At 30.4% G+C, this 24574-nt stretch overlaps 1 protein-coding gene across 6 annotated transcripts in view; it reads left to right on the forward strand.

Moving 5' to 3' along the window:
* The window catches only part of LOC128998002 (synaptotagmin-7-like), an 800371-nt gene that overhangs the window by 502339 nt on the left and 273458 nt on the right, over window positions 1-24574 (forward strand). The window lies entirely within an intron of this gene.

Consider the following 24574-nt stretch of genomic DNA (forward strand, 5'->3'; position numbering starts at 1 on the left):
ACTTAACAATAGTTTATTCCATTTAACTATACTTAACTATACGTATTGGTTTTAAATACTATTATTTATAGATTATATTGTTGCAACATAAAATACAAAATTTTAATACTTACTACTTTATTTATAAGTAACTTTAATTTTCTGTTAGTAAAAATGCTTAGTATTATTCAACAAGATTAGCGTGATTATAAATCTTATTTAATTAATCTGAATGTTAATGTCATGAAACTATGGATCAGTTTATAAAACTTCATTACTTACGTTTAGATCATACATATTGATCTCTATTAAAGCGTTCTCAAAACGTTGGTTGTTGTACATCATCGGCGTCTTTTTTTTAGCAGTTCTAACTTTCTGACCTAATAGTCTTATTCAGTGTACTACGATGCAATAAAAATGAAAAATGGTGCAATGATTATGAATGACATTGTTTTAATTTTTGAAATAGTTAATTCAATAATACCTTTCTATTAAGCGTCTTGCAATGTATTGGGCATTGTTCATAAAGTTATTAACATAGCACCACAATAGATACAAGTCAAAGAAGCCCATAAAACATTAATGAATATCGATTGTTTTCAAAAACACATGATATGGAAAATGTGTACACGTATACTTGTTGTAGGCTTACACAATCGCTCTTTTTTACTACTCTATAGGTTCTACCATCAAAAAAGTTATTTGTCTTACAACTTTTCAAGAAGTGCATAATCTTCTTTATATTAATTGACTCTTAAAGCACTTTATTCATTAAATGTGTATGCTGTCCATTACATACCCTCGAAGATTGGGTCAAATAAATACCATAGGTTGAAATTGTTTTCATTTTAACCTTTTGTTTATATTACGGTTCTGTACAAGTTAAAATGTATTTGTGTATATTATTTATGATTGGTGTTAAAATTTTACTATCAATATATCTGTGAATTAATGTTTTTGTATAGAATAATACTTTTTTGAAGGTAAGACATCATGTAACCTAAACTCATATAAATACACTAGCAGAATACCCGTCATTCGTACGGGGTTGGCGTGTTAGTATAAAATGCTTATAGCAGCTACTCGTCATTTCTGTTTGCAATGGGAAAGGACGCAGTTTGAGAAAATTTAGTTCTTTTAATTAACTGTATGCTATAGAATAACACATCTATAGCCAAAATGTTCTACCACTATATAAAAAAAAATATCTAATATTTGCACTATATCCAAAGAGTATAAATTAAAAAAATGAACTTAACTGTTTAAACAATCCTACTTTGACAGTTCTCATTGTGTATCACAGCTTTTTGTCGCTGCTTGGTTCAAATTAACTGTTGTCATAAATAATAAAAAAAAATAATGGTGCTGCAGCCTGTAGGTAAACCTTATAACTTTTTTTATTTAATATCATAGAACCAACTTGTGTAGTTGAAAAAGCTGACAAAATTCTTTAATTCCTTTTAAATATGAATACTTATAAAGTTAACTTGGTACACTCCAGAGCCAGTATGGCGGAGCCCAAAAGGATTCTTAAGATAAAAATATCTATTTATGTTAATCGGGAACGTGAGCTATCATCATACCAAATTTCAGCCCAATCTGAGTAGTTAATGTGTGATTGAACTTCAACCAAACAAAAAAAAACACAAACTTTCACATTTATAATATTAGTAAGATTTGGGATTTAATTAGATTGTTTTAATTTGTTTAGCCCAAGTTTTTACACTATTTTTAAATTCGGTAATTTACTTAAGGAAATATATAAATATAAATTCAGACGCAACGCAAGAGAAAGTGGTAATTTACTAGTTTTAAAGATTCATATTATAAATTTAAGTTTCCATGAAATAATGTTTTACATAATAATGTATTAACATAAAACTTCATCTATATACTGTTGAAATTAATGACTAAATCATCATTTTTTTCATTGTATATTACACCCATGCAGTAGCTGAACTATTAGACAATAATGATGCTGAAAACACCTATAGCATCAAAATAAACGTTTAAAACAATACAATATAATTTAAGACAGAAGTTACGCGCAAGTTCAGTATAATTTATTGTTTACAATGTTTAGCCGGATTTTCCACTCGTTTAGTTTATTATCTTATTAGATCAAAAGTACTTTAAATCTTACTTTGTACATGAAAGAGACAGTTTTGAAGCCGTTGTAAATGAAGACGTAAAAATCTAACAAAAGACTCGTAATACAGTCTTTTTGTTTGTTGCGTGAAAGTATTATCAACAGACAAAACATCTGTGTCGCTTGTATTCATCGGCCGGCGGCCAAACCTAATGACTGCCTTCTATTGTTTACTAACTCATACGCTTAAATAATATAGTAGGTGTCTAATTTAAGGTTACTTTCTAATGTTTGTTAAAATTGGATCGCAATCGACTTACTGGAAATGTGGGAAAATTTGGGGTTAAATTTCTATAAATACCCAAATGCGCAAAACTTTAAATTTGAAAATTTGTTATGCCATATTTTTGGTGATAGGTTTGTGCGTTTCCTTTAAGAATATCTTGAGTTGTTCTTTTACTTGAATGACAATCTGTTTTAAAGAAATTTATTTTCATATGATGGAACTATGATATTGATAAGTTTTATGATACCACTATGATTAAATTTAATTATGTTATCTTCACTAACATATTTCAGCCATTGATCACGTAATAGCGATATAAGAATTATTGAGTTTTGGTTAATGAAGATGTAGCAATATTTTATTGAAATAGATTATAGATAAATAAGCTTCTCTTTCATTGAGTGCACTACTGTACACATTTAAATTCTCCTAGCTTTTGATATTATGATACAGAAGTTCAATGTGAAATAAGTCTACAAGAAAAAGTCCCAAGCAAAACCATGCTAAAAGTTCAAAGTTGGTCATTTCACAAAATCTGTGACTCACAACATCGTAATATGTGGCTCAACTTCACTACGTTAATTTTTGTTGTTGTCATCTTTAAAAATGAGAGTTGTATGTCTACTTTTTATCTTCGCCAAATATAAGAATATAAACAATTCTATTTGAAAACGTAATTGATAGTTGCTCACAGTTCAATTACCTTTTACAACACTTTTATACAGTATAAATAACTTCTTAGTTTTCACGTGTCCATAAAGGTTTTAAGTTGACAAAAGTAAAATGAAAACATATGCATTGCAAATTTGAAAACTGATTAGAGGAAAATCTCCCATTGGCCTTCTGCAGTTGAAGCTTTGCATGTTCCAACGTATAATTTGTTTACTATAATTTGTATAACTTTGGTTTTTGAACATGAATACATAAATAAATAAAAGTAAACAGCAAATATATTTCGTTAAAAACCAGTGTAGTGGTTAGTTAGTACTATTTAAGTATGAATAGTTTCCATTGAAATCCATGTCAATTTTCTTTTCAGTATTCCTCATTCTTGCGTTGCATAAAGTTTACTTTAGCTTTTTACTCAATGCATGACATGCGAAGGTCTCAGATTTTGGTTGATAAAGATGAAGAAATTTAACAGTGCTGTTTCTTGAAATTACTGTCACCAGAAACACAGAATCAAAGGTTTTAGAAATTAGCTTATCCTATAATTTATTTTCCAAAACATCAACTATTTTATTCATTTACCTCATTTGGTCTGACATATATTTCCTTTGTATTAAGTGAAAAAAGTATAAAAAACACTTAAATCCAAGTTAAAATATCAAAATTTTATTTTTAGATGTTTTTTTATCTTTTCTTATATCATTGTGAGTACCTTTGGTACTATAATTTTCATAAGATAATATAATTGATTGCCCAGAAACACTACTAAAGACATAAACAAATTATTATCTTTATGTAGGCTTAGTGGGTATTGTTTTCTCATCATTTAGTTTTTTGTTGTTGTTTTATTAAATATATTACTTTATTCAGTAACTAATGCCACTGAGGAAAGTGTTTTACAATTTAATATTCCAAAAAAGTGGCTGTCAATCTAAAATGATATATTTCGAATACCTTTTATGTTACAATCATTTTTAATTAAATCCAAAAAATGCTTGCTCTCAACTAGATTTTTCCAGCGGGAATTAGGAATATTGACAACTGTGACGGTACGCGCCGCGTAGACAATGAATGAAGCAGTGCGTTCAGTCGGACCTTGCCGGAACGGTAAGTTTTATTAATCGTTGTTCAGATTCGAGAAATGAAAACGTTTTATGTTAGTTAGGTAAATTTATAGCCATACAATTTGTGATATTGAGAAATAATAAATGCAAATGTAACATAAAAACGATAGTGAAATATTATTGCTAAAATACAGTTAACACTACCTTCTTAATTTTTTACATACATATGTCTTGTAAAAATAAAAACATTAATTAGCATTTTTAAGCAAATTGTTACATAGTTTACACAACAAAACCATACTTTCAATAGCATAATAACAGAAGTTAAGAATTCAAATATTACCACATTGTATAACAATAAACAACGCATGTAGTATATTAACTAATTAAAGTTTAAATTGTATTAACACACATGTTTTAATTGATGGAAAGCAATAATGACGGAAAACGAGTGTCATCGAATAGATACTTACGATTAAGTGAATTTAAAGCTGCGATAAAGCTGCATAATACGTCAAAACACTTGTCTGGTATTAAGTCTCTATTAATTTTGTGGAAAATGACTGCATCACTCCCTGGCATATTAAAAACCCGTAAAAGGAGTTAGGACCCATATTTCATAATTGCATCTAGTATTTTCTGTAAATAATCTTAACTTTCTTGCCACCAAGGCTGATTGTATGAATAATGATATAATAGGGTAGGCCGGTGGCTCAGTCGGTAGCGTCACGGACTTCGGGCCCAAGGCAGCGATGTCGTGGGCTCGGATCCTGGCCAATGCCACTAAAATTTATCAGTACAGTTCACCTTTGTACTGTACCGGCTCACCCCTTGCTTTGCTGGATACGTTCCACGCACTGATCTGTAGTCTATGAGGACGGGCAATGCAAGGTCAAAAAGAGGCCGCCAACCTCTAAGAAAAAAATATAATAAATTGGTTAGGGATAAATAATTCCGATTAACTATTTATGAAAATCTATATTTCTTTAATTGACCATATTTAAAGTTACAAATCTTATTCCCTATTCTGTGTTGCATCTAAACAGTTTTGAGGTACGCTGCAATTGTTATTTAACAGTGCAAGCTGATAAAGATGGATGAACATTACTATTTTTCAAAAGCCTTAGTAATTAAAACTATTCATTAGCTTAACTAGTTTGCAAAGTGCCACTTTACAGCACTCGAGAGAACGGGGAAGAGTTTCTCAAGGGTAGCAAACACAATATCAGAACGAATCGCACATAACATCTTTCCTTGAGCTACCATAAAACTAAATAGTGCATTTTGAAATTGTTTAACTTTTTAGTCATAGGTCAATAAGAAATCAGTTGATTTTTTCGTAGTTTTATTTTAATTTAATCAATCTAGTTAAATGTACAACGAAATGTGTCTATCAACATTCATATTTCTGGTACTGGTATTATTTATTTTTTTTTTTACTGTAATAGCTATATAGTTTTCCAGCGCAGTTTCCTAGGTTAGAATAGGACCGCAGCCTTCTCCTGATTATTATGTTGCCAAATTTCTGTCAGATCACGGATTAATTCGGCCATACATGTTCAAGATGGACAAACCTGTGTCATCCGATTGCATCTACTGTCCTGGCACTCCCGACAACACGAAACACGCCTTTTTCCGCTGTCCGCGTTGGGACAGGCCCCGCCTAGAGGCTTAATACAACGTAGGGTTGCTGTCGGTGGACACAGTCATCCCTATTTTGAAAAAAAAATTACAAAATTTACAAACAATCCCAGATCTATCTACAACAGAGTAGAGGGAGTTTTTTTACAAGTGGTCTGATCCATCTAGGAGTCTCACACTACAGGATGACCACCTGTGTGCGTAAAATCATTTTTATTTATATGGACATTTCCTCTCCCTAAAAATAAATATGATTTGCACTAATTTACGTACAATATAAATCATTTCAATCATCACTCGTTTATATTTTGTAGGATACAGGAACAGTAAAATATTAAACTATGTAGTTACACTTATAACATAGGATGATGATTTTAATCTGAATCTATGGTAAAAAGAAGGTAATTATAATGCAAATGTTGTAGCAAATCTTTTAATTATTTTTATAGTTTGCACAACAGCTATACGGATTATTAATTAATAATATATAACTGTTAAGAATCAGGCCACAGGAATCAGGAGTCAGGTGGTTAATGGGGTGCTGGCTCAGTCGGTGGCTTATTTGTTACATCAGACAAGCAGAATCGGACTACGAATTCGTGGCAGCAAAGTCGTGGGTTTACGTGACTATGATGCCACAAATCTCTATCAGTACTTTTCATTCATGAACTGACTTGATCACCCCTTCCTTTGATTAACAAGTTTCACTCAAAGACCCAGCCTTTCTGAACGGGAAAGTGCAAGAAAAAAGGCTTTCAAATGCTTAAAAGACAAACGATAAACAATAATATTTTCCTTAATTTTCATTAGCAAGTAAACGGGCTTGTAGCAGTAATATCGCACCGATATTGAACATTTTGTTCCCGTTATCAGTAATCCAACGACATACGTTATCCTGACGTTATCAGTCTGTCGGTGGACAGTGTGTGGCCCCGGAGTCCCAGTGGAACAATTCAACGGTTCAATAAACGTCCTGTGTAAAATTAATCTCCAACATTTCCAATATAGAAAAATATAATCCGTTTTTTTTACATATATGAAACAGATATTCTTCCCACATGAAGGGTTGGTGTAAAGAATTTTTCAATACCATGTCTATATTTGTTGAAGTAACTTATCTGGTAATACTATTCGACAATATTCCTCTTGTCTTTAGAACAAATACACCTGATGATATTTATGAAATGAGTTTAAACATAAGATTTAATTCTAACGCTTGCGAAATATTATGGTGATAAAATTGTGTTTTCCAGATTACGCTAACCTAAATAAAACGAAACCTTTTATTGGCTTAACTTGAATTTTCAACGCTATTTATCTGTGCGTCAGAACAAAGTTATCTCGTCACTTTTTGCAACATTGCATTTCGTTCTAAACATAACATGTCCTGTTTTATATGTTTGAAACATGGTTGATAGAAATCCTTAATACTTACATTTTAGTTTTAAATTTGTTTTATTAAGAATAAATATTTTTATTTTTGTACACTATATTTTTAAAAACAATTTTTTTAAAGAAATCCAAATTCAAATCTGTAATCCATGTTTTAATATTCATGCTTTTGACCTTATTTTACATGATATATCAATTAACTTACTATAAAATAATTAATTATTTTAATCTAACTAAAGTGATTACCGATTTTTCATCATTTTTAAAATCTTAGTGGACATTTTCGAATCTGTTCCTTGGGCCCAAAGTCCGTGGTGCACATTTCATTTCATTTCATTTAAAAAATATGAAATTATGAGGTGCTCACAGTATTATATAGCCCTGCTCTGTAGTAGTTCTACCGACTGAGCCAACAACTCACTAAATTACACTATAACTTACATAATGTAAATATCAATACAAAATTTTAGTTTTAATAAGTTAGTTTATACAAAAGTTGTAAGTATCGATGAACATAATAGGCTAATGAAACATTTCAGACTCTTAAAATTAAGTTAACTTAAACAAAAGAGAGATAACCACATCGAAATTAAAACTTGTAATCAAAAACCTGATTGAGTGCCTTAGGAAGTAGACGCACAGTACTTTTAACATTGTTACATTTATAACTAGAATTGACTAAAATTAACCTGTTGATCATGAAAACTTTTTTAACTATACGCTGTAAAGTATTATATGTAAATGTAATGACAAAAGCTGTTTCTTAACTAGTAAACACCTATTGTTAGATACCAGGAAAGTACAATTATTGAAGGGGATGAACCATCAGGCAGAGCCGGGAGTTAAGGGTCCTTCATTATAGCGCCAAACCCCTTCCTCCCTCATCATCAAACACCTTTTATTTCATCTCATCGGGGTTGTAGAAATTCTAATTTAGGCGAAACTTGCCTTGTTATGTTTGAACTAATACATTGAATAATGCCTTATAAAAGAGCTAGATTTTTTTAAGCTTTTGTAGAAAAAACCCCTAATATAATACGGATAAAATAAAAACCCCTACCGAAATATTAGTTCATTTATACAATAATTATTAAACATGTAATATGATCATTTAAGAGGGTAAATATCTTTCTAATCGTAAGGTATAAAACATTGTCACAAGAAGTCCATAAACAGCGTTGACATTCTACATAATACGAGTTTGGATATGGGAAAAAACAATGAAAATGCTTGGTTATACGGAGTGTCCCGTAAGGAAACGTCCAAACTCTGGGAAATGGTTATATGCATAAAAATAAATAGAAAATCTGGAATTAAATCTTTCCCAAAAACACTTTGTCAACTAGATATACGCCATTTTGTTCCATTTACATAGACATATTATCTTTAACTTTACAACATATCTTTATAAAAATTGGTATGTATTTTAAGATCAAATAACGTATATTAGAAAAAAAATTAGTTTGGTCAAATCAAGACATCAGATCAGGACATTTTAAAATGGTTGCCATGTAAATTTTTTTTAATTATTTTTTTAAGTGGCTAATTTTAAGGAAAAATATTACGAAAACTTTTATTTTACATTTAAAATGTCCTATCAAACGGCACAAGATTAAAAGATCAATATATTAAAAGATAAATTTAATAACACATACAATGCTGATCAAGAAGATATTTAAAAGACCAAGCAACAAATAACGAGTTGTTATAAAACAATGCAATGAGATCAAGCTTATCATGTTAAGCTTCATGTACAACTAAAAATCGTGATATTTAAATTATTTTATATGGAATATTTTTTAAATTCAAAACAAGAGCTGAAACTTTTAAATTAAGAATTTATTTTTGTATTTTTTCTCATTATTTATTTTTATATTCCAATGTTAGAGTTGTTTATGAAAGCATTTAATGATAACAATTGTAATGACTAACGACAAATGGGAATACAATAATACAATGATCAGTAAATATACAGAATTTGTCAAGTATTAAATCATAAAAACTCAACGATAATAAATAATAAATAGTGACTGAAGAACATACAACAAGATATAATATCTAATTCTGAGATCCTAATTGTCAGGTCGTTACTCAAATTTTGGAAAATGTATTATTTCTTGTCTAGTATAGGTCTCATTTACCTTATCATACATGCTAAGTTTCACAAAGATCTGTTGTAATAATCCAAAGATAAATTGTTTATGTAAAAATTACAAAATGGTGTATATCTGGATAACGAAGTGATTTTGGAAAAAAAGTCATTCTTGATTTCTTTTGACTCATGGAAACATTTCCTGATTTTGGCTGTTAACTTATGTGGTCAATCTGTATGTAAGACAGTTTGTATGTAAACTAATTTGTTTGTTTATGCCTGAGAAAGAGGTTGACGTTTACATAATGTAAACGATTACATACATTGCATTCCTTTTATGTGAGCTGACATGGACTATTGTTTTCGGCTTGTCAATACGTCAGCAGCCAGTTTTGATTAGGGTTCTTTAAGTGCCAAAAGTGAGTCCTTTATTGAAAAAAAAACAACCTATATACTGTTTTGATCAAAATAGTATGAAACAGGTAGCGATTGGTTCCGGTGGAATCGAAGTTGCATTGTTAATTTTATAATTCGTTGCTATCTTTACGTTCTTCTTACAATATATAATACCACCCAACTAAATGAAAGTTTTGTATGTTTGGAGACTTTTTCAATAAAGTAAAAGTCTTTCAAATCATTCAAACGTTGAAAGAATCAATACTTTCACAACATTTTGGGAGAAAGTAAAATAAAATTAACCTGTGTATTTGGCTACCATATCAAGAACTTTCACAACATTTTGGGAGAAAGTAAAATAAAATTAACCTGTGTATTTGGCTACCATATCAAGAACAATTTGTTGTTTCCTGATTTTATATAATCACGCAAGAGTTGGATGTATTTAGCGTTTTCTGACTCGTCTAAAGTAAGAAGTTAAGTTTCTAAATTACAAAAAAAATACTTTTCACTGATTTCGTTTAAAATTTCCATTCTATTTTCTACTACGTCCAAGAAGAACAATTTATCTGTAAAATCTATCCGAATGAGCCAGGACTATGAAATCCCCCTTGAAATGAGAGAAAGCCTTCCAGTCGTCATCAACACACTCAAGCGAACATGAAACTCACGTCAAAATAGGCTTCATATTTTACAATTGGACAATATGTCTACATAGTACATCCAGTAGACATGTTTGACATGTGTTTCATTGTAGGGTACACCTTCTCCTTTCCATCTTTTATCTTCTCGTTTCCTCTTTGAGTTATTGTAAATCGTATAACTATTCATCGAAATGATTTTTTCGAGTTGAATTAATTATTATACAAAATCGTCTTAAGATTTCCGTCTTCTAATAGTTTGATATATAACAGCCGTTTTGAAACTATATGTTTATAGTGGAGGGTATAATGTCCAGAGTATACGCTCATATTACATTACTTTGAACATTTGTTATATTTGAAATCAGGACTTGTTAGAACCAAACCCTTTAAAAGGTAAAGACATCTTTCTTTTCCATATTAAATACTTTAAATTGAATTTAAACTCTATTTTTATTCCATATTATGTACCTGGTGCAATAGGTACGTGTAAAAATAATGTTATATCCTATATATAATATATTATTGTCATCAAAATAATATGAAACTATTAATATTTCAGCAAATTCATTATGTATTAGTTTAAAGTGGCGATTGATCGTTTACGATAATAGTATTTTAAGGAATTAATTTGGAGATACTGTATCTTGTATATTTGAAGTAGTTAAAACTGCTATAATGTAATGTTTTATTACTACTTATGTTATTTAGGGAAAATTTACATAGAAAACTGACATATTGTAGGAAAATTTGTAAAAATATGTTGAACAAATTGATTTTAAAACTAAAATTTGCATACTGGGTAACTAAATTTGAGGATGCGTAAATTGTTAAATTTACTAAATAATGGACAAAAAACATACGGGAGGCTGTGTTGGTCATGGACCAGCTCGCGCTTTGTGATGTGGTTCTTTGTGTTGGATATTACATGGAAGTGACCATCCCTCTGCTGAAACATCACAAAGAACTTGCATTTAATCGATGTTAAAACACTTCAAATAGATCTAAATTAATCTGGTGTAATCGAACCAAACTTTGATTCAGATTATTACGCGAAAACATTTTTTTTACTGTTTTAAGCATGTTACAAAGTTTATTCTGATTTTGGTATTTTAATTCAGTTTGTTAATATATTTATGAATAATTTAAAACACTGGTTACTACTAATAGCTTAGCGTATTCTATATAATAAAGGTTATTCAAGCAGCTCAGTAGTATTTACCCTGAACTTGTTATTATTATCGTTAGTTTTTTAGTGTATGACTGAAAAAAGTTAAAACAAATTATTTTGTAATACATTTTGTTTATAGGAGTTCAGTAGGAAATACGAATTGTAAGGTCATCTAGTTGATACGAAACTTACATTCTTATATGAAATACCCCGCCACAGAAAACCTGCATACCAAGCGAATTTCCATCTGCCTTATTATATTTTCACTTAAATATTTACTTTAACATTTTAGATTTATTCCCTATTCATATAACATTAGATTTTATGGTTTGCTTCCAAAGGAAGGGTATTAAAGTATGTTTATTAGTAAAATGTTAATAACATAGTATAAAATAAATTAAATTAGCAAATTTGATCAAAATATTTCCTCATGAACTAACAAACTACTTCAGTTTCAACTACATCCCCTCTATGGGAAATCTAATAAAACCAGTATATTTTAAGTAAAAATTATCTGAACAGTGATAATATATTTCACGAAAAACATGGCGTTTTAAGTAACACTGAGAAATAACCGATTTTGTAATAATTTTACGCAACTATTTAAATATATAAAGCGATTTTTAATGATCAGATTGCTGAATTTGAATTAAATTATATGATTGATGACCTTTTAATGTTTACCACCGGTGTAATTTCGCAAATCAAACGTGGATTACGAACTCTACATAAAATAATAATCAAAACGAGCGACGAATTTCTGAAATTTGTATTATTAAATTGATTTCAACTATCTTAATTATGTAACCATCCGGTATATTGATATTGAATGAAGTTACCGCTATAAAAATCTGGCTATGGCAATTAAATTTTGATCTAGAATAGTTTTTGAAACAAAAAAAATAAAATAGCTTTACAAATTATTAGCCTGGTATTCGAGTGATATAGTTGATCGTGTCTATCAAACAAGGGATAATCAGTTTAATCCGAAGCGAAACAGTAGCTTTGGCAGCATCCGAAACTGAAGCCATCTGATCATTAGGGTTTAATAACAGATATTTGATATTTTGATCATTTGTCTTCTTTGGCAGGTTAAATGAGTGTTGTATTAAATAAATAATAGACGAATTTAATTTTCAATAGGTGCTTTGCTTCTAGATTGACAAAAACGTTATATAACAAATATTAAAGAATACATCCACTTATTAATGTTAAGATGCTACCCTCTCCAAATACCCATTAAAAAAGCTTGATTTTACTACTAAAAATCTTTAATCCAAAAGAGCATATTATTCAAATCTGATCAGTAATTTTATGCTTAATAAATCGCTTGTATCTGTTACTAAATGCATTAATTCGTTCTGCTCATTCCAGTAAATGTAAGCTGTGTAGTGTGAGCAATGGTCAATGTACCTGGTTGAAAATTGGCACCTAACTTGTAATTGAGCGTGAATTTTACTGAATAAAACTATCTCTACACAGCAAAAACGTGTAATGTATCAAAGTTTCCAGCATTACAATAAAAAGTAGCGTGTCCTATCGCCTTAACCTTATCATGCAACCTTACGTTACATCACGTCGCCCTAGGGAAATCTGCAAACTCATCCCTACTCCAGCTGATCATTGGATTTCCGGGTGTATTTTTGGAGGTGTCGATTTTTTGGTTGTTTTAAAATTGTATTCTCTTGCAATATTTCCATTGTAAAAAAAAACATAAACAATATGTATTAGCCTTAAAATAGACTTTATCCTTGTTTAGTTAAGAGTACAGGGGAGGAAAACTTTAGCTATAGGAATTAGTCAAATATATATACTATAGCACATTTATTTATTATATACATATTTCATGATATTAAAAAGTGGACGTGTTGCTTGTCTAGTGGTTAGCGTCTCGCACCTTGGTGTAAGAAGGGCGTGGGAACGATCCACGAGGTATCTAAAACACATGTTATAGATTCGGACTGCTTTCCTATGACCTACTATGTTATTTATTTTTAATTTTTTTCTTGTGTAGGCACCAAAAGGATGGTCAACAAAAAACGATTTAGTCACAAAGCCTTACATGTAAAATACAAATATAAAATCGTTGAAAAAGTCATAGTTTGCAAAAGTTCAAGATATTCAATTCAAGTGATTCCAACCATGAAATAAACTAAACAGAGGAAGCAGGAACAATCGGAACAAAGACAAATATTGTAAATGGTTTCAATACCCGTCATTCAGCAAGCCATTATCGTTGCTACAGCAACTAGTTTCAATCTCTTACCAGATCATCAACGAACTTTGATAGTGGTATAATATCTCCTGTTGAACATTACAACACGATATCTGATTATACCTCGTAAAACGATCTGTCCGACGTCTTGTTATTATTATGTAGCTGTAAATTAATGAACAAAGTCATTCGCTGTATAACATGGGTTTATAATAAAACAAATTTGTATGGGTAGCCTTCAATCAACTATTTAAATTACTAACTACACTATTTTGAGAATATTAACACAACGTACTATAAGGATTAAATGTAATACAGCAAAATAAACGTGATTGATGCTTGAAATGTTTAATGGTTGTTGAATTATTATTTGTATATTTCATACCTAGGGCCGAAAATGAGGATTTACTGGCTCTCGAAACCATCGAGAGCTGCAGAAACATTTTGGTCCGTGGTACGAACGCTATTTTTCACCACGCTATTCCCTATTACCACTTTTCACCACAATAATAAAGTACACTAACAGTCAACAAAACTACAACTTTAAGGTTATGTAATGTATTAATTTGAGGAATCAGCAAAAATAATAATAAACAGTAGGCATCAGTGACAAAAAAACTAGTATATTTCAATGCTATGGACACAGCTTGTGTATTTAATACACATTATTGTTTTAAGTAAATAAGCAAACAGTTGTTTTTGCGGCCCTAGGGATGTAAAAACCTGCTCGGCCCCCAAATGACGACGACAACGTAACTTCCAGCCACCTTTAACGTATGTAAAACAGCTAATACCATCATAGTGTGGTGAAAAAGAGTTTGTAGAGGGTATTTTATGAACTATTGTCGTGCCTAATAATTAAATTTGTTATAAAAGATGTTTTACACTGCCTCAATTATTTACTTAACAGGAGCATACATCTCTACAGTAAGCTAGATGTGTGGTAATTAGATCATGAAGTTCTTAAAAATATGCTTTGTTGAAAAATGAAAGAATTTTTTTTTGTGGGAGGCTTTTGGTTCTACTGCGTGTCTACCCCTTAATCCAAGATAAACTTCAATATTAAGAACAATTTGACTCAAAAGAAATTTCAGCTTCGTGTTTTGTTAAACTCCGGCGCCATTACATCAAACTGTGTGTGAAATACCTTACACATACAGCAATTGGCCTGGCCGGTGACAATTCTTGATTTAGAAATCGCGCAACAATTTAGCTAGTTCGTGTTATTGGAGTTGGTTTCTGGGGCATAGACGTTACTTTATGTAGGAATAGTTATTTGTGCAACTAGTGAGCAAAGGGAGCAATTGACTCACTCGAGAGAAATACTTATGGAGGAATGGTTTCTCGAGTGAGGTAATTGTACTTTGCACTCGAGTTGCACATTATGTTTTTCCTACAGTTACCATAAAACAAATAAATTGGTAAAGAAACGTGACATATTTTTACACAGAAGTGAAATTTTAATATTACATTTAATGATACAACAGTACAACAGCTGACCAGCTGATTTACAGCCAGGGCTGCCAACGTATTTCGCGCGCATAAACCTTGTCTGCATGTTACGCGCTCACTATTTCGTGCCTTCACGTTGCAAATCTGGAGTGAGTGAGACAAAGTAATTAGAGTGAGACAATGTTAGACAATGTTAACATTGTCTCACTGATGAGCGAATTGTCCACTTTGCTTTCTCAAATCAGTGAGAGAACATGTACATTGTTAGGTAACTGTAGGAAAACCAATTTGTATAAAGTTTTTTAGTAAACTTTGTTAAATACAAATATTGTTTTCGTAATAATTAGATTAATCTTACGCAGATGAGCTATTTGATAAAAAGTTCATACGGGTTTTTAACAAAAGCTAATTAATCAATTTAATCTTATTATTTAACCTTGTCGGTGTTTTTCACGACAGTGTTTTTTTCTACCAATATTGAAAATGTCATGCTATATCTAGTAGGTAAATGTTTCCAGCAATGGCCATGATCAGGCATTCAGTTGAATAGATTACTTGCGTACAAAACATTGTAAATAAATGTCAAGGGGTTGACGAATTGTCAAGTGCAGAACTTTAATGGCCGTTTAATGGTGCAGAAATGTTATCAGCTAACACACAACAAAGTAAAGCCGAGGTCCATTGGATCTGTCGAGATATGTCCTCATCGTTGTGTCGTCCCAAATATTACTTACTCGAAAATCGTAGGCCTAATATACACACAAGATTTTCCTACTAAAATATTTAAAATTATGTCATCAAGCGTTTTTTTTTGTTTTTACAAAACAAACTGAGTATTAATTATATACAACTTATATTTTAATGAATGTACAATAACAGTTGTTCATAAAACATATTTTAAATTTGTTATTAGAAATGATTTTCAGCTAAGCCCTAACTCCTATTTCTCCTGACCTATATTTATTCAGCGGCTTAAATAATATACGAATTGATATTAAATATTTCTAACCGATTTTTAGATTAAGAATCCGTACTGAAGGAAACGTGGATTCTTAAACTCGATATATAAATATAACTTCTCTTTTTGCTCTTTGTAATTAAATATGAATTTATCACTTTAATGATTCGACTGTAATGGCATTTTTAAGAGTGGTAACCTAATTCTACATATTATAATACTATCTTTAGTTTTCCTTGAGCAAACTATTTAATGTTTTGATGAACAAACTAGAGAGACAACAAACTAGATGAACAAACTGTATTTGAATTGGTTTGTATGAACAAAATTGTACTTAATTATCTTTATTTTTAATATATGCCATTTGTGTATATTTCCATTGACCCAATAAGACATAAACAAATAAAACGCCACTTGTATTCGGATAGTGAAAACAAGGAACGAAAAGCTTTAAAGTTCGTCAAGCAGCTTGATTTGATAATGTATTGGAAAGTGTGTAAAGGCATGTGTTGACATGTCACAATCGTAGCTCCTTGTCTCATATACAAACTGCAAAATATAAAATGCTAGTCCCTTAGTTATTTATTAATAAATTCAATTTGAGGGTGTTTAATTTTCTATTTATATCCACCAGCAGATATGATGTTGTATTTAAATACCTAAATAAAAATTCCCTCTATAACGCCCTTTTGGTACTATTAGCCCCCCCCCCTAAATGGGCCCTAATGCTTGTATAATCTATAATAGGTTTAAATACATTTGCCTTAATAATAGCTCATGGATGTTACAATTAATTAATTTCTCAATTTTCTTAAGCTTTTATTCGTCATTACTATTGTGACCACCTTTGATTTACATAAGTCACAAAACTTTAACGACTACGATTGCGTTTTCACAGTTAGTTGTTAGGCTTAATACGCACCTTTTTGAAAATAATTTACTATTTGGATCGTTATCTTTTAATTAAGTACGGTTAAGTTGAAGTTAATCGGATATAACTCATGGTTAGTTGTCTTAGACACAGTAGCTAATGCTGCATTCATTGTTACACTGTTTTCTCTGAGTGTTACCGAACAGTAACGTCAATGTCTTTTACGTATATCAAAATTTTTTTATCATGTGGCTTTTAATAGTTGAATTTAAGTGGTTGAGCTTAGATGGAGTAGGTCAAAGCCGCATTAAATGAGAATATTGCTTTTATCGATCAAAATTAGCATCTGCCGTATGAATAAATAAATACCCCCGCCACAGCAAACCTGCAGACTTTCCATTTGCCTGATTGGATTTACACTAAAATGTCTACTTAAAAATATTACATGTATTCCCTATTTAAATATAATTTGTTTAACGAGTACTTAGTTTTGATACAACAGAGAGGGTATAAGAGTGTTTTTTTTTTCAAATGTTTATAGTTTAGTAAGATATGAATACATTTTCCAAATTTGATCAAAATATGTTTATAAACAAGCAAACTACAACAGTTTACTTATTCTCCTTAAAAATAACATGGGAATTTTAAATATAACTTTTTTAGAAATTTTCCCCGTAACCATTAGGCACATAAGAGCACTTTAATATACTAATCTTGAAAAAAAAAATTGCAAAATTGTATAATGGAAAAAAATGGGAAAACCCAATTTTCACCCCGATAAAACCCCCCATAAACCCCCGTTCCTATAGTCCGATCATGCTGGTTCGTGTACTCGTTCGAAATAATGTAGGTTTACACGTTTATACAAAATTGCATCAAAATTGGATGGTTTTTGCTCGAGTTATCGTGCTAACAGACATACAATTTGTTGTATATGAATTTGAACGGATGGTCTTTTTGGCCTCTAGGGACCTCAAAACAAAAGGTAAATCGGTCCCGGGTCCAGGTCGTACCATGAGTATTACGGCAATAGCTTATTCCCTATATGGGTAATTCCTTAATACAAAAAACGTAATATCAAAATCACTTAACCAAACTTTCATAGCAAAATATATTATTTAGCAGGTTTCTTCCTCGTGGTAGTAAATGTGTGTCGCTCATTCGCTGTGTCATGTCAAGAGCCTCGCCTACGGACCGAGCACTCTTTGAGGCTCTCCTGCTAATGCTGACGCACCAATTACTCCACACTTCTACACTCTGGCCCTCAAAACGTCAACAAGTTGCAACTATATATGGTCAGAAAAAATATGTTGATAAGTTTTGCATATATGCATAGATGCATGCATATCTGCTTCACAGGTGCCATTGCACCAATGGATTGAATTAAAATGCAAATACATAGGTGTATTTACATGAGAGAGATGTCAGTGAGGTATCAGTTTACTACCTCATATACAGGGTGATTTATATAATTGTGCCGGGTTTGAATAGCCTGACACCAAGGTAATTCATTTAAGAATAAGCTGCTATCAAATAACATTACCTATAGTAAATAGAAGATTTGTAATACTTAAATGTCATATGTAAGTATGTTTATGTATCATAGATGCCATTGCACCTTGTACCGTAATCAAATATGTGTTTCATCTGTAGGATTAGCTTTAGTTTGCAAGTATTTATCGGTTATCGTATATTTTAATTGACATTTTTCTGGCAAATGTTTTTAATTTTGTATAACTCGATTAATCTAAGACTCTTTTTTTTTAATTTGTATCAGGGTGGTCCATAAATAAACTTTTGTATGGTAAAATATGTGTAAAAAATAAGTTATAGTTTCAGCTGTCGTTATAGCTAAAAGTTGAATTGTCGACAAGGTTTGATAGTTAGGATAACATCCATTGCTAATTTAAACTCGCCTATAACTTTAATATCTGATACAATAACCTAGTTATTCGTTTGACGATATACTTCTCTTACCAGCCTAATCGGATATAGTTCATCGTAATTCATATATAAAAACGTATTTCCACATAGTCAGTTTCAGTAAGGTCTAAAAGCAAGTGGTTGTAATCAAAATTGACTTGAAATCAAGACAATAAAATCTAAACAAATATATTTAATTATCTTAAGTAAATTAGGGCTTTGATACTTTTTTACATATTATTGATGGATCTTATATGCCGTTTCACCTTGTATCATACTAAAATAAATTTCAAGTATATAAAATTGTTTGCAGGTAATAATAATTGTAGAACCAACGTACGATTTAATTTATATGGGTTTTATTATATAGATATGTTTAATATGGATTTTTATGAAAACCTCTAGGAATTTTATTTGTTTTATTCGTATACGGGATTGTACAAGAAAAAAAAATAGCCAGCAAATAGCTCTATTATGTGTTAAGGTGAAGGAATTGTCAAAAAATATTTAACATATAATTAGTTTAAAACTAAAATTTATTCCACAAACTTTTTGAATAAACTTTAGAGGAAAACTATGATTTTCCACCAACAAGTTTGATTGTTTTTCACGTGTTAGTGTTTTGAAAAAATCTTCTCTCATTAATTTGTTCAGTATAATTAGTCTTTAATAAGAAATATGGACTAAATATCTTGAAGTTGATCTAAAAAAAAAAGAAGTGGCGCTATTAAATAGCATTATTTAGTTGTATATGTAGAAAGAAATTGTCACAGGAACGCGTGGTTATATTACACAATCATCAAACTTCAAAAAGAAACTGAGAATAATATATTTTCTTCCAGATTGATTTAAAATAATGTTTTGGATTTTCTTTGGTAATATTATTTCCAAGTTAATTTGACCAAAAGAGCTTTATAGGGTCCGAACCAGATTAACCAGGTTTCTGCTGCAAAATTACTTTAAGTTTTAAAAGTTTGTAGTTGATTCTAATCTTGGATACATACTCCAAAGAATTTATTTATCTAATTTATTATCAGTTTTTTTTGTCTCTTGGCTTACGTCCTTTGTTCAAACAATGTTTTGTTGTCTCTCTAGGTGTATGTTCTTTGTTCAAACCTAGAAAGGCAGCAACAATATTTTGCAGAGAGTTTTACGATTTAAACATCGGCACATTTAAACTAAAGAAATACTATGAAAACTTTGGCAAGAAGGTTAAATATCGCTTTATATGGTTAATTAATAGGTCTAAGTATATATTTAAGAAACAATAAAACATGTTTTCGTATCTTCAACCAACAACTTCATTAAGTAAATTATGATAAACAGGAAATATTTTAAGTTATTTAAAAATCAAAAAAGGCCAATTTGGCGAATTTATTTTTAACATAATGACAATTAAAAATAAAATTTCTTTTCTGTATTTATTATTTCTTTCGTTAACGGTAATTCGTGGATTATTTTCACTTACCTACCTTATTATCAACAATACATATAAAAAATGTAAACTAAATAGTTTTTTAACCTTGTTAAGTAAACTTGAAATAAATAAAAATAAATAAAGAAATGAAAAACATGCTTTTTGTTAAACGATTGATGGTTATAAGTCGGTTATTATATTGGTAACATACATAGTTTTAGTGCTAGACAATTAATTTTATTACAATAACAGTTCAGCAAATTGCCATATTACAAAACACTGTTGACGTTCCTCAATTAGTTAAATAGTAAACAAATTTCATAAATTCCAATCTGTTTATTATTTAATTTCCGCTTTAAAATTGTACACCATGAAATATCAAACCAAACATAGTAGGGGAGGCGAGATACAAGCATAGCCGGTTTTCGAAGTCGCTGTGAAAGTTACTGTAATGGAAATGGAGGGGTGAAAGGGGGGGAGGGTGACGTTGGATCGGTAGTTTGAGCCCAGTCGCTCTCTTCTCGCCTCTCCCGCATGAAGGTTGAATGTTCTGTTGTCGCTAGCTATTTCCGTTTTCCTGCCACGTACAAATACTTTCATTCAATATCGAAGTCTCTGTCGATGTCATTTGCTATTCTATGAAGTCAATAACAAGAGATCGCATGGTTGCAGAACACACAGAAAACTCTACATTGATGTGTAACAGTAGTTACATTTTTGAAAAAAAAAAACTAAAAGATTTGTTCAAATATGCGACAAAATATTGTCATAAAATATTTGTTCGGTCAAAACACTCTTAAAAACCATTCGTAGTGGTAATGTAAATGTGTTCTCATAATTGATATTGTTTTATATGTGGGGAGTTTATAGTTCAATAAATCTCTTCGTTAAGATGTACTTTCTAATTGATCTAAAGTTTCCCCTGCATCACTATTGTATTTCCTACTCTTACAATCTATTATATTTCTTGCCTTTTCAGTATTGTATTATTCTTACATGCAATATATTAACAGTTTATTTTGTAATGTCAGTGTTTTCTAATTTCAATACTAAAACAAGGTGAAGATGTATGAAGGAAATCGTGCTCTAAACTAAGTAATTTGTCGTGTGATCTGATAAGAATCCTAAGCAGCTGAAATATAACCATTTTATTCTCCTTCATGAAAGTGTAAGACCTGTGGAGCATTAAAATTTCCAATACTATCGGAAATCGATCAAGTTAGTTTAGTTGAGATTAATGTGATAAATATACTTTATCCGAGGCTATCCTGGCCATATTATCCTATGTTTTTTGTCCTTAAGGAAGCACAATTCACAGAGAAAATGTGATTATGTTTTAAAACAAATATAGTTTTTAGGTATGTAACTTATTATTCCAAAAATGGTTATATTTATACTTAAAATTTTGCAAACATAGTTCTAATTACTGAAAACAAAATATTATTATAAAAATACTGTAAGTTTTGTTGTTAACACGAAAATACAATCTTTATAAAAACAACTGATGATTTCATTCTCTTAGATTGTATACAAAATTATTAATTTTAATTTATTTTGTAAACAAAAACAAAATAATACATGAGAAATCAAACAGCTTACCACAAATCAAACCCTTTGGGCTTGTTTTATTGAAGATTTCCAAAAACATGTACGTTTAAATTTACATCGCAGTATTGAATTTCGTAAGAGAATTTAATTTATTTAATCCAGGACAAAGTAGAACGCTGATCGAAAACTGATACATCTCTTTAAATATGGATAACATTGTTCAATGTATCCTTTACCAAAACATATTTCCTATCTCACACAACTCCATGATACCGTTTGATGTTTTTGAAATACGTCAGTTACATGTATGTTTAATATTGTCATTGGAAGTAATACATGTTTAGATATTAAACATAGACAGTTATAAATTTCAACTTTTATTCACAGATACAAATTCGTTCCTGTGTATTTAAAACACATCTTTGACATTTGATGCCAGTTAGTGTAAATTATTTTAACTACCAATATTAAATACTTTATTTATTTTCTACGATGAATATAAACATTTTTAAACGTTTAAATTGAGTTTGTAGATTATATTTTGTTACTGTTGTCCACTTTGATATCTGTAACATAGGGAAACCATTATTTATTTATAAACATTTTTAAGCAAAATTACAGTCTATGTTTTGTTAAAAGCCATTTAGAAGAGAAGAACCAATACAAACGTAGAATTGAGTTTTAAGAGAAAGGGTAAACTCCAGGTCCAAATGGTAGGCTAACATGTTTAGGTGGGCCAACAAATGGTGCACGGGCTCATCTCCATTGATTCCCTTGCTTTGTTGACCTTACCACAGGCTTACTTCAGGCCTCGTTAATCTGTAATATAACAGGTAATAACACCACAGTAATGGAAAACGTGTATTTCGTTCATAGTATGTTTTTTATTGTCCTCTTGGTGAAAAACCCTTTTAAAAAAAAAACTGCTATCGAAGCAGTCTTTAACTTTAGGGATTATGATAATTATAGTCCTTGGAAAATGCTACACGAAAGCCAAATAGAGCAGTCATCAAAATTTGGTTTTGTGTATTTTAATGTAAGTGTATGAGTATATTACGCATCATAATGTTCGTAAAACGTCTCAAATATTCACATCATAAGTGCTGAATGCTATAAGTTATCTGACATATTAACTGCACTGAAATAAAGAGTATTTATTTGTGGATGTATAATCGTAACATTTAACCTATTAATATTCCATTTATAATCTTGTAATTTTATATAATATGTGTGTCACACTCTTAGCAGAAAATCTAAATAACTGTTGTGCCAATATTATCTTTATCTGTGATTGGATAAAAGGAAAGGATTGCCCAAAGTTACCTATGTTATTTTTGTAAAAACTCAATAAAGCAACTATAAGCTAGTGAATCTGACTAAGGGTTATTCTTTTAAGGTTTCATCAAGGTTTCTGTAAGTTTTAAATTTGTAATTTATTTTATTATTTATTAAATGAGATATATTTTATTTAAAATATATTTCATTGAATCTTTGTAAGTAATACATATGCAGGATCACGGCTTGATACAAAAGCTATGAGAAAAAAAACTACTTTATTACTGTCCCATGTAATTTTAATAGAGAATAAGTACACTGTTAAAGTTTTTGTCTATGGAAACTTCAAAAATGTATTTATTTTATAATAATCTATTAACAATTTAAAAACACAAACATATCACCCTGCCTGTAATAGCAGGCTTAACACGAATACTCGATAAGCCTAAGGTTATTGAAATGGGGAATACATATGACGTAAATATGGAAACATTTAAGTGATAATCCAATCAGGCAAACGGAAATTCGTTAAATCTGCAGTATGCGGTGAGGGTATTATGAATATTTTTCGATTACTGATATTTAGATTCATATTAGTCCACGTCTTTCTTGATGCTAATTCCGTTGATCCGTTCCGTTGTTCCGTTGATTAATTCTCATTACGTCAGTGAAATAGGCCTATAATTATTTAATCATGCAGTTAATGTATCATGCAAGATATCATGCAGTGTATCATGCAAGATATCCTCTCATTTCAATTCAGAATTCCTATTTTTTTTTTTTTTTTTTTTTGAGAGTTTTTAGGTATTTTCTTATTTTGTTATGTAACTTAAATATGGCCTGCATAATAAACCTGATTTGCTTGTCTTCACTTTATTTCTTCTTTACATAAAGTAGCGTGTTAGGTTTATCAAATCATTTACCATAATTTTCGGCCTCGTAAGAGAATATTTTGGGAACCAGCATGATCGGACCATGGGAGGGGGGTTTTATGGGGTAGAAATTGGGTTTTCTCATTTTTGACCCTCAAAACACAAAATTTTCCAATTTTCTCTAGACCTTTTTAAAGAGCTTAAAAAAGCAAACAAATTTAGTTTATCAAAGTTTGTACGGTTATTGGTAACGGAGAAAGTTCTACAAATTGATAATAAAAAATTCCCATGTTATTCTTATGGAAAATATTGTAAAATGTTGTAGTTTGCTTGTTTATGGATATATTTTGATCAAACTTGGCAAATTTATTTATTTTGTAATAAGCTATTAATATTTTACTGAAAACTACACCTTATTAGTTTCCTTGGGGCAGCAAACCTAGGAACTCCTTAAATCTAATGTTATATAAATATATTTTATTTAAAATCAATTAAGATAAATGGAAATTTGCTTAGTTGGCAGGTTTGCTGTGGCGGGGATATTTTACCAATCGACTTGATGGATCCGTGCATTTTTGCCGATGAATGTAAAACCCCATTTAAGCGTTTCATCCCTGAGATCA

Source organism: Macrosteles quadrilineatus, unplaced genomic scaffold (genome assembly GCF_028750875.1).
Source record: "Macrosteles quadrilineatus isolate MER2022 unplaced genomic scaffold, UCM_ALF_1.0 Scaffold_7__1_contigs__length_78375512, whole genome shotgun sequence".
NCBI lineage: Eukaryota > Metazoa > Arthropoda > Insecta > Hemiptera > Cicadellidae > Macrosteles > Macrosteles quadrilineatus.